Source organism: Hesperophylax consimilis, chromosome 17 (genome assembly GCF_061612785.1).
Source record: "Hesperophylax consimilis isolate HC1 chromosome 17, BYU_Hcon_1.0, whole genome shotgun sequence".
Classification (NCBI taxonomy): domain Eukaryota; kingdom Metazoa; phylum Arthropoda; class Insecta; order Trichoptera; family Limnephilidae; genus Hesperophylax; species Hesperophylax consimilis.
This window is the reverse complement of record NC_142852.1, coordinates 29,270,851-29,280,496: the sequence shown is the minus strand read 5'-3', so window position 1 is coordinate 29,280,496 and position 9,646 is coordinate 29,270,851.

The following is a 9,646-nucleotide window of genomic DNA, read 5'->3' as shown; positions in this document are numbered from 1 at the left end:
ATAATGGTTTGACACTAGAGTTCTTCATCACATGTTGTTTTAAATTTGACTTTCGAGAAAATGTATAACTTAATTTTGAACACGCGAATGGTTTCTCTCTAGAGTGCTTCAACATTTGTTGCTTTAAATATGATTTATAATAAAATTAATTTAAAATTTTCATCTGATAGTGCTGCAAATTGGTATTACTGCTTTTTTAAATTTTCAACAAAGTCCGCGATCTCCGTTTTAATACGATCATAATACGTTTCTATAACTGGCGATCTAGTAGTTTAAAAATCTGTCAACTTTTAAAACTGTTGTATTACGGCCTTATTCCTCCGGAATATCTATTATGAGTACGACAATCGTACTTCAAAGTACTTCTACACATTACATTAAAGTAATAAAAAATAATAAGGAATGCTTGTTTTTTAGAATGTTCGTGACGGTCGTGTGGTTCACGGCCACACCTCACTCTCCACCCAGGAGATGTAGTGGGCCACGCGCAGGTAAAGATCTATACAGGTGTTATTCTCTACCTTCCAATGCAGCGGGAGCCCCACCAACAGCCGGGTGCAGGGCACCCTGTTGCCATTGCTAGCTGTAAGGTAGTTCCAATGGTAGCCCTGCAATGTTTTCATTAGAGTCACTCAATGCGGAAAAATAGGCAATGCCTTTGCGTGGTAGCACGAACAGTGAGCACGGCATAAGATCCGGCCGCAAGGTAATGGGAGGTATGGCAAAACCTTCCTGATCTAGGAGGTTTTGTGTCTACACCAATACACAAACTAGCCACCAGATAACCATCAACTAAGGGACAAGTGTAACATGCATTTTAGCCAATATTTGTGACATTATCAAATAATGTGACGGTAAAACCAAATGACTTTTATCACATCTTGACAGGCCAAGATGCCAAACAAAATATCGGTCTTCCGACGACCCCATGAATGTTTCTGTCTTATGGGGTTTTAAACCATAGAAATCTCAATTATTAATGGTAACTTATGTATTTGCGCAAGAATACGTAATATACTATAATGATATGTCAAGTATTCAAGTTTATACAAGTTTTCCAATAAGAGGTGTTATTTTGAGTAGCCCGCTATTTCGGTAGATGTTACTTTTGGAGCTGTCATTTTTTGACATTTGACAAGTAGAAACTACGCCATTAATAAAAATGGAACGATACACGCTTCAACAACGCATTGAAATTATTAAAATTCACTTGAGTCAATCAAATGCAAATCATCTTGAGTGATGAGGCCCATTTCTACCTCGGTGGATTCGTCAACAAGCAAAATTGTCGCATCTGGGGCTCGGAAAACCCAAGAGTTATTGTTGAAAAGCCTCTCTATCCTCAACGTGTGACTGTTTGGTGCGGTTTATGGTCCGGCGGAGTCCTTGGACCTTAGTTTTTCGAAAATGAGGCTGGAGCAACAGTTACGGTGAATGGATTGCGCTATCGAGAGATGATTAATGATTTTTTATGGCCGAAATTGGATGGTATTGATTTGGACAACGTTTACATTCAACAAGACGGCGCTACGTGCCACACAAGCAACTAAACCATTGATCTATTACGATTGAATATCAAAATAACACCTCTTATTGGAAAATTCTGTATAAGGAGGGTTGTAATTTTGGGTACTACCTACTCCCCCACTTGGCTACAGTATAGTTACGCTATTTTACATGAAATAATGATTAAAAATTACACTTACACAATTTATACGTGATAAAAAAAGATTTAAATAAAAAACATAAATTTCACTATGAAAATATCTTGAACAATTTTAAACATTTTATTTCAATAAGACACAGATAAATAAGAATAAAGAGATCCTTGCTTGTGTATTGGTGTACTTTATCGTGAAGCTTCTTAGGTAAGATGGGTAAGAGGGGACTGTGGGAGGGTGTTTCGAAATAATACTTTTGAATTAGATGCCACCAGCAAAAAAGTGCGTATTACATGGTTTCCAGAACTTCGTGGTAAGCGTAAACTTGTAAATCTACATGGAATAGCGAACAAAATATTTATTTTATATTTTGTTTTCTTTTTTTTTGCAAGGGTTATAAAACTTTTTTGCAGGGTCTAGGCTTCAGTGCACTTTAAAACAGCAGATGAAGATTTTTTTCAAATTTGACCTTAGGGATTCTATTTTTTCACTCGATTTACTCAAAAACAAAATCAAAAATTGTCATAACACAAAATCAACTCAAAATGTGATAGATTCATCAATTGTCTATGTTCTTAAAAAGTAAATACGAAATAATATATTATTGTTAATTATTTAAAATAAGAAATGGGAACTTTAGGGATAATGATATTTAATAAGTGAATGTTTTAATAAAATCACAGAATTGCTCGCAAGGCTGCATTAAAAGTATTATTTATTTTTTTGTATAACTCAATGAGTAAAACCTGATATTGTAAAATTTTAATATTTAAAACAATATTAGTGATTCCTAAACGAAAATCTAAAATGGGACTTGAAGACCTGAATGTGACCGTATGGAGAAGCAGTAGACTAAAACTTAGTTAACTTAAAGTTTTAAACTTAAAATTAAAAATAATGATATTATAGACCTCTCTGGGAATTCTCGCATAGATTTTGCTCTGCAGGAAGTGACAATAAAATACAGTCATCTGTGGATTAAGCAGCTGGAATCATCTGAATTATATTGTTTGACAAAATTGGGCACCACTATTCCTGTTTGGTCAATTTAACACTAAAAGATTTAAATATTTTTGTCACATGTAAGTGACAGTACTTTTTGAATTAAAATGTGTTAATTCAATTTTATTCTAAATTCTACTCTCTTGAGAGCTGGTCGTGACAGATTATTATTTAATGGTGTGAATGCAAGTGTTATTGTGCTGATTGCCATCCGCTTCCGAATTCGGAGATTAAGGAATCGCTGCCAATCTCAATGCGAGTGATATATTCGGTGAGTTCACTGTTTTTTTTTTGTATTTGGTGGCTGGGTGATAATTTGTTACGTTTCCTGCAGAGTGAATTTTGTAATCAACCCATTTTTTCATAGGGAATTAATTATTTCCTGATGGTCTGTATGGTTTACAAGCCAGATCATCACCACCATATCTTTTCCGTTTCAGATTTTCTTTTAGAAATCGCTAATATTGTCTTCAATAATTAAATGTATTAATAGTTGTGCCTTACTTACACATTCATCAGCTCTGCTGGTGGTGGTGCACATGTGTCTGTCCGTAACTCCGTCAGCTGCGCCTCTGCTGCCGGGAGGGAACAGTCTGCGGCACTCCTCTTGTGATAGGAGGGTCGCCGACTGTGAATATACACAAGAACCATAACAACAATTTTTTTAAAGATGTTATTAATTAACTTTTAGGAGAGCGGGGGGACATATTATGAACAATTTTAAAATTTAAAACAATAATAAAAATTCTTAATGCCGATGTTGACATTTGACAAGTAAAAACTACGCCATTAATAAAAATGGAATGATACACGCTTCAACAACGCATTGAAATTATTAAAATTCACTTGATCACATCAAATGCAAATCATCTTGAGTGATAAGGCTCATTTACACCTCGGTGGCTTCGTCAACAAGCAAAATTGTCGCATTTGGGGCTCGGAAAACCAAAGAGTTATTGTTAAAAAGCTTCTCTATCCTCAACGTGTGACTGTTTGGTGTGGTTTAAGGTCCGGCGGAGTCATTGGACCATACTTTTTCGAAAATGAGGCTGGAGCAACAGTTACGGTGAACGGATTGCGCTATCGAGAGATGATAAATTATTTTTTTATGGCCGGATTTGGATGGTATTGATCTGGACAACGTTTACTTTCAACATGACGGCACTACGTGCCACACAAGCAACGAAACCATTGATCTCTTACGATTGAATATCAAAATAACACCTCTTATTGGAAAACCCTGTGTTTATTATTAGTCTATATTCACCTCTACTTTAATTATATGTTTCCAATTACTCTCAATATTTAGTATGTAACAGAATCCTATATATATGTACACGTACACATATTGATAATTATAATTAGTGTAACTCGCTCACTAAGCACAAGAACCAGTTCTTTGTTGAGATTGCGATTGTAAAATTATTTCGTACCCATATGAAATTTATTTAACACCACTGTACCCACTTATCTATATTAAATAACACAATTAGAACATAAAATATGACATGCAGTGTTCAGTCCTAATCATTGGTCTCATTACCTCACACTGACATCTCACAACTCACCTCATTTGAAGTGGGACAACACAACACTAATTGCAAGCTTACATTTTATTTAGCAAATTGCGCGGATTCGAGACATTACAATATTGGACTAATGATCGTTAACTCACAGTGTTGCCGAAATTAGAAAGTACGAGTCTTTCCAAAGACTCCTGGGGCGTGTGGAGACAAACTGGCCAATAGCTCCTGCTGAAGAGGACCCTGAAACATCATCGCAGAGTTACTGAATCATTAATCATATTATTTAATAAGCTCGTAGGTAGTTGCATGGGTAACATTGATTTAATACGCCACACGCCAAGACCGAGTGATTAGAAAAAGTCAAATTACTTTTTAATCCGCCATCACATTGAGTTGTGATTTCGTATACTTTACCCATTGCGCTTCACTCAGACGCACGTCGTGGAGTTTTAGTGCCAACCCGTGAGACCGAGGTTGCAGACTACCTAATTCAAATAGTAATAGTTAACCCTTTTCACTACAGCTACTCCAAAAAGTGTGACGTAAAAATATGAGGAAAGTTTTTTGGTAAGTGTTGTGATCGCACAAACAGGTCTCCAACTCGTCTTGAAAGGAGTTTATTAATAAATGGTTCTTTATATTAATCAGGGATTTATTGATACTCCACGTATTATAATGGTGACTCGATAGTCGACCTAACCAGAAGCTGGCTAATTGGAATCTGAAACAGTAAGTTTCTCTGAGAGCCTTCCCACTGGCCCTGGCGACTACTGACTACTAGCTGCCATCTTGCGGACTTCCCCGCAAGCTCTATGCACTGCCATCTGTGCGTGCATCTACAAAGCTTCCTAACAGTAAGGCACTAAATAAAATAATATAGTTATGTTAAGAAATATAGAGTTTTCCGTTGAGCCTGATCTCTTGTGGATTAAGAATATTTATTGCCCAGTAAAAAATATTCAAATAAAATGAATGAGTAGTTTTTGTTATGAATGAAAAACATTGATCGGGCGTGCCCGACTTTTTATACCTTTCAAACCAATCTCTCTAAGCACTCCTGACACTAATAAAAACAAATTTTGAAGTTTTCAACGAAATCGGTCCAATACTTTTCGAGTTTTTATATATTAATATATTTTTATGAATTTTTCCATATTAAGAAGAATAGCTGACGTGTACTCGGCGTTGTTGGGTGTTATCCTTAGGAGATAGACATATATCACCACAGACTTTTATGTAGATCTATTTAAGATATACAATTCCGTAGTAAATTATTTTGATGTATCTCATAAGGTTTAGCCAGCGTTAGCAATGTAGTTCGCGAAAATATATTTTCACGTCTTGATTATAAAACATGGATTTTTCTCTATTTTCTATAAATATAATCTGCATGTATTATATATGTAATCCTTCCGGAAAAAAATGTCTAAATGATAATGAAAACCAAATCAACATCCGTTGCGTAGTTTAGAAGAACTAAGCGCACAAACAGACAGACGCGGATAGCGACTTTATTTTAAATTTTTTAGAGATTTTTGATGCTTACGGCTTGTCCATCTCCAGTAGAATAATATCATTATTTCCTGGAATCATGAAGGTATTCGACCCGATGAACTGGGGATGGCGCACACTCCTTCTGATGGAGAATACCACCTCTGGAGGGGGAGTGATATTTTGACCAGCGAAACTGCAACCAATCAACAGAATTAGTAATTGTTATATCTCTGTTTACAAGCAGATTTCTGTGTTAGGAACTCTTGATAAAGTAAAAGGTTCTTTACAATAATTGCGTTTATTTACGTTACAATATATAAGTCTGGATTTAGCTAGACTGTTCATTACCTGAGGGTTGGTAATTCTCTGTTTCTAGAAGCTAGAAGTCTGACAAGGATACCCCACAGGCAATTGCTACATTCCAGCGATATCTGTCGGACTCTGGAGTAAGTTTTCTGACTAGTGCCATATATCGCTTGAATACCCAACTTATTACCATACATCACAGTAATCGACCACGGTTTATACAAAGACAAGCTAAATATGTCCTCTACAAAAACATTTTTGTGTTTTCAATAAAAATTTACCTAATAAAAATGTAATTTTAATTATCGTCAATTATAACAAGTTTTCTGCTTTGAATCCAAGTTACAATTTCACTCTGATTAAATTGGGCCCCTAAATAAACCACTCTCATTAGGCAGCTCAAAAATACGAAAAAATATTTTCTTAGGACGGGTCACAGAATTTGAACAATTCAGCAATTTTCAAAGTTGATTATTAATGATGGAGTTTTGAACAAATCATCAAATTTCAACGTTAATTTTCGGGTTCTGTGAAAGGCCTATTCAAGTTCTGTTATTATATAATTATAGGCTAGTTGATCGATAGAACCAAAATAAAAAGAGAACTTGAAAAAATCTTTCACAGAACTTGGAAATGAATGTTGAAATTTGATGAATTGTTCAAATTCTTCGACACAACCCGACCTAAGTTCTGTGAAGGTTCTATTCAAATTCTATTATTTTTTTCAGTTTTCTGAAGCCACTGACCAATAATGATATAATAATAGAACTTGAATAGGACTTTCACAGAACCCGAAAATGAACGTGTAAATTTGATATTATGTCGGGATGTTCTGTATTAGCACCGTCCGAGTATACATTTAGGCACAATCAAGTTTTAAAAATAATTCACCAAAGTTTGGTAATTAAACATTACTTGATTGACTGCCGTAATATAGTACCATATTATGAATACGAACCAAATTCATTTTGAGAAAATGAATTTTATTAAATATATATTTTGATAAAACTATACTAACAGATGGAACGATTAGTCATAATAGACCCGATATAGTTTTACATGACAAAATCAAAAAAATAACTTATATCATTGATGTCGCTATTACAAATTCCTGTAATAGGTATACAAAAATCTGTTTCTGAAAAAAAATAAAATATACAGATTTAGGAAATAAGATAAAAAGAATTTGACATTCTCAGACTATAAAAATATTACCATTTGTTATTTCGGCTACTGGCACCTAGCGGCTACCTAGCTCTCTCATTCAAAATTTAGGCGTATTAGATCTGTCAAAGAATTTATATATAAAAATACAAAAATCAGTCATTTTAAATACATGTAGGATTCCGAAAGATTTTTTAAGTATTTATATTGAGGGATCAGTAGGATTTATAGGCCCTGTTAGAAGTTCTACCGAGCCGAACCCTCTGATATGAAAATATCTGGAGTCGGTGAATTATTTTCCCATTTGATCTCTGGTGATTTGACGTGTTGTTCTTGTATTGTTTTATATTTATTTTGCTTATATAATGCACTTGCATAATGTTGATTGACTAGATGATCATTTGTGGAAAAGTGTGTGGAAGGGTTTAGTATTTTCTATGGGGAAGATTTAACCTGAACATTAAGTCTGAAAAAGTATTTATGAAGTTTAGTATATAAGTACATGCAGTAAGTAAATATGGATTGTATCGAAACAGAGCTTCCACATGGATAATCAGTTTTCCCTACAAGCACAATCACGCTGCAAGTTACTACGGAAACTTACTCTAGCAAATCGTCGTAGTCTGATGCTCTGGTGAGGAGCCAGCGCTCACTCACCAGGAAAACTGGTCTCCCGATGCCAGTCTCTGAGAATCCCTGAAAAAATGCAAATTTAAACAATGATTTTTAAAAATATCGACAAAGTTACCACAAATTGCTCTGTAAGCACTTAACGCACCGAGGACGCCTGCTGTTAGCTGTCATAATGATTAGAGTTTATGATTGTGAATTCATAATTCTTGTAGTTCTACCCTACCCAGGAGGCCCTGATTAAAATTATAGTTTGTTCTTTGTTTTTGAATCTTTATTTAGATGTACGCAAATTTTTTCATACATCTAGGGAAAATAAAAAAAAAATACAAAAAATACGATGTACAAGGTTTTCCAATAAGAGGTGTTATTTTGATATTCAAAGAAACTTTTCCCAAAAAAGATCAATGGTTTCGTTGCTTGTGTGGCACGTAGCGCCGTCTTGTTGAAAGTAAACGTTTTCCAGATCAATACCATCCAATTCCGGCCAAAAAAATCATTAATCATCTCTCGATAGCGCAATCCATTCACCGTAACTGTTGCTCCAGCCTCATTTTCGAAAAAGTAAGATCCAATGACTCCGCCGGACTATAAACCGCACCAGTCACACTTTGAGGATAGAGAGGCTTTTCAACAATAACTCTTGGGTTTTCCGAGCCCCAGATGCGACAATTTTGCTTGTTGACGAAGCCACCGAGGTGGAAATGGGCCTCATCACTCGAGATGATTTTTCTATGGAATTCTAATAATTAATAATAGTGAATTTTAATAATTTCAATGCGTTGTTGAAGCGTGTATCGTTCCATTTTTATTAATGGCGTAGTTTCTACTTGACAAATGTCAAAAAATGACACCTTCAAAAGTAACATCTACCGAAATAGCGGGCTATTCAAAATAACGCCTCTTATTGGAAAACCCTATACAAAAAATAACAATTACATTTTGGAGAAAAAATAAATACACAAAATTACATTAAATAAGATATCTAGGTGACTAAAATAATATTGGTGAGTATGTTCAACAATTAAAAAATTATTTTTAAATATAAAGCACATGTCCTACGAAAAGTGCGTAGGCTTGTGGCTTCCTTTATGACATTTGGTACGTTATTATTATAAAGTTTTTGCCCTTTATAAAACGCGCTGTTTTGTGTGCATGAAAGTTTAGTTTTGGGAAGCCTAAAATCTCTGCGTCTTCTCGTAGGATAATTGTGAACATTTTCATGGTACGTAATATTTCTATGCAGATAATTTGGGAGCATATTATTTTAAAGCTTATACATCATTGTTAACGTATTATATATTATATATTGTTTGGTTGTCATCATATTTAAATTTTGTAACATAATTTTAATTCTAGTAAAAATGTTGCATTTTAAAATCATCCTCATCCCCCTATTTTGTATAACCTGTAGTTTATTATTTTGGGCTTCGTTAGATAAGAATGAAACACTAGAACAATAATTTAATGAGGAGTTACAATAGAATTGTAAACAAGGCGCGTTTTCTAAATCCAAGTTATTTCTGATCTTTTTTAGGAATCCAACTTTTTTAGCAATTTTCTTTGTATTCTAAGTGTTCAACGAATTTCCTTTAGCGCCTTTGTCATCTTTGGGAATGATGTATGGAAGGTATTTTTAAAGGAACGGAAGTAGAGGTAGTTCAATGAAGGAAAAGGGTGTGAGGTGTGTGTAGGAATCTATGGATCAGTGTGTCAGTGAATGAATGATCTATCTCCGAACTTTTGCAACTCATAAATTTACGAATACCTACAATAACAACACGACAAATTACACTATTCTACTGCAGCACACATAAGCGCAATTCCAATGCGAACTCCCCAAACAACAATTTTACACCATGG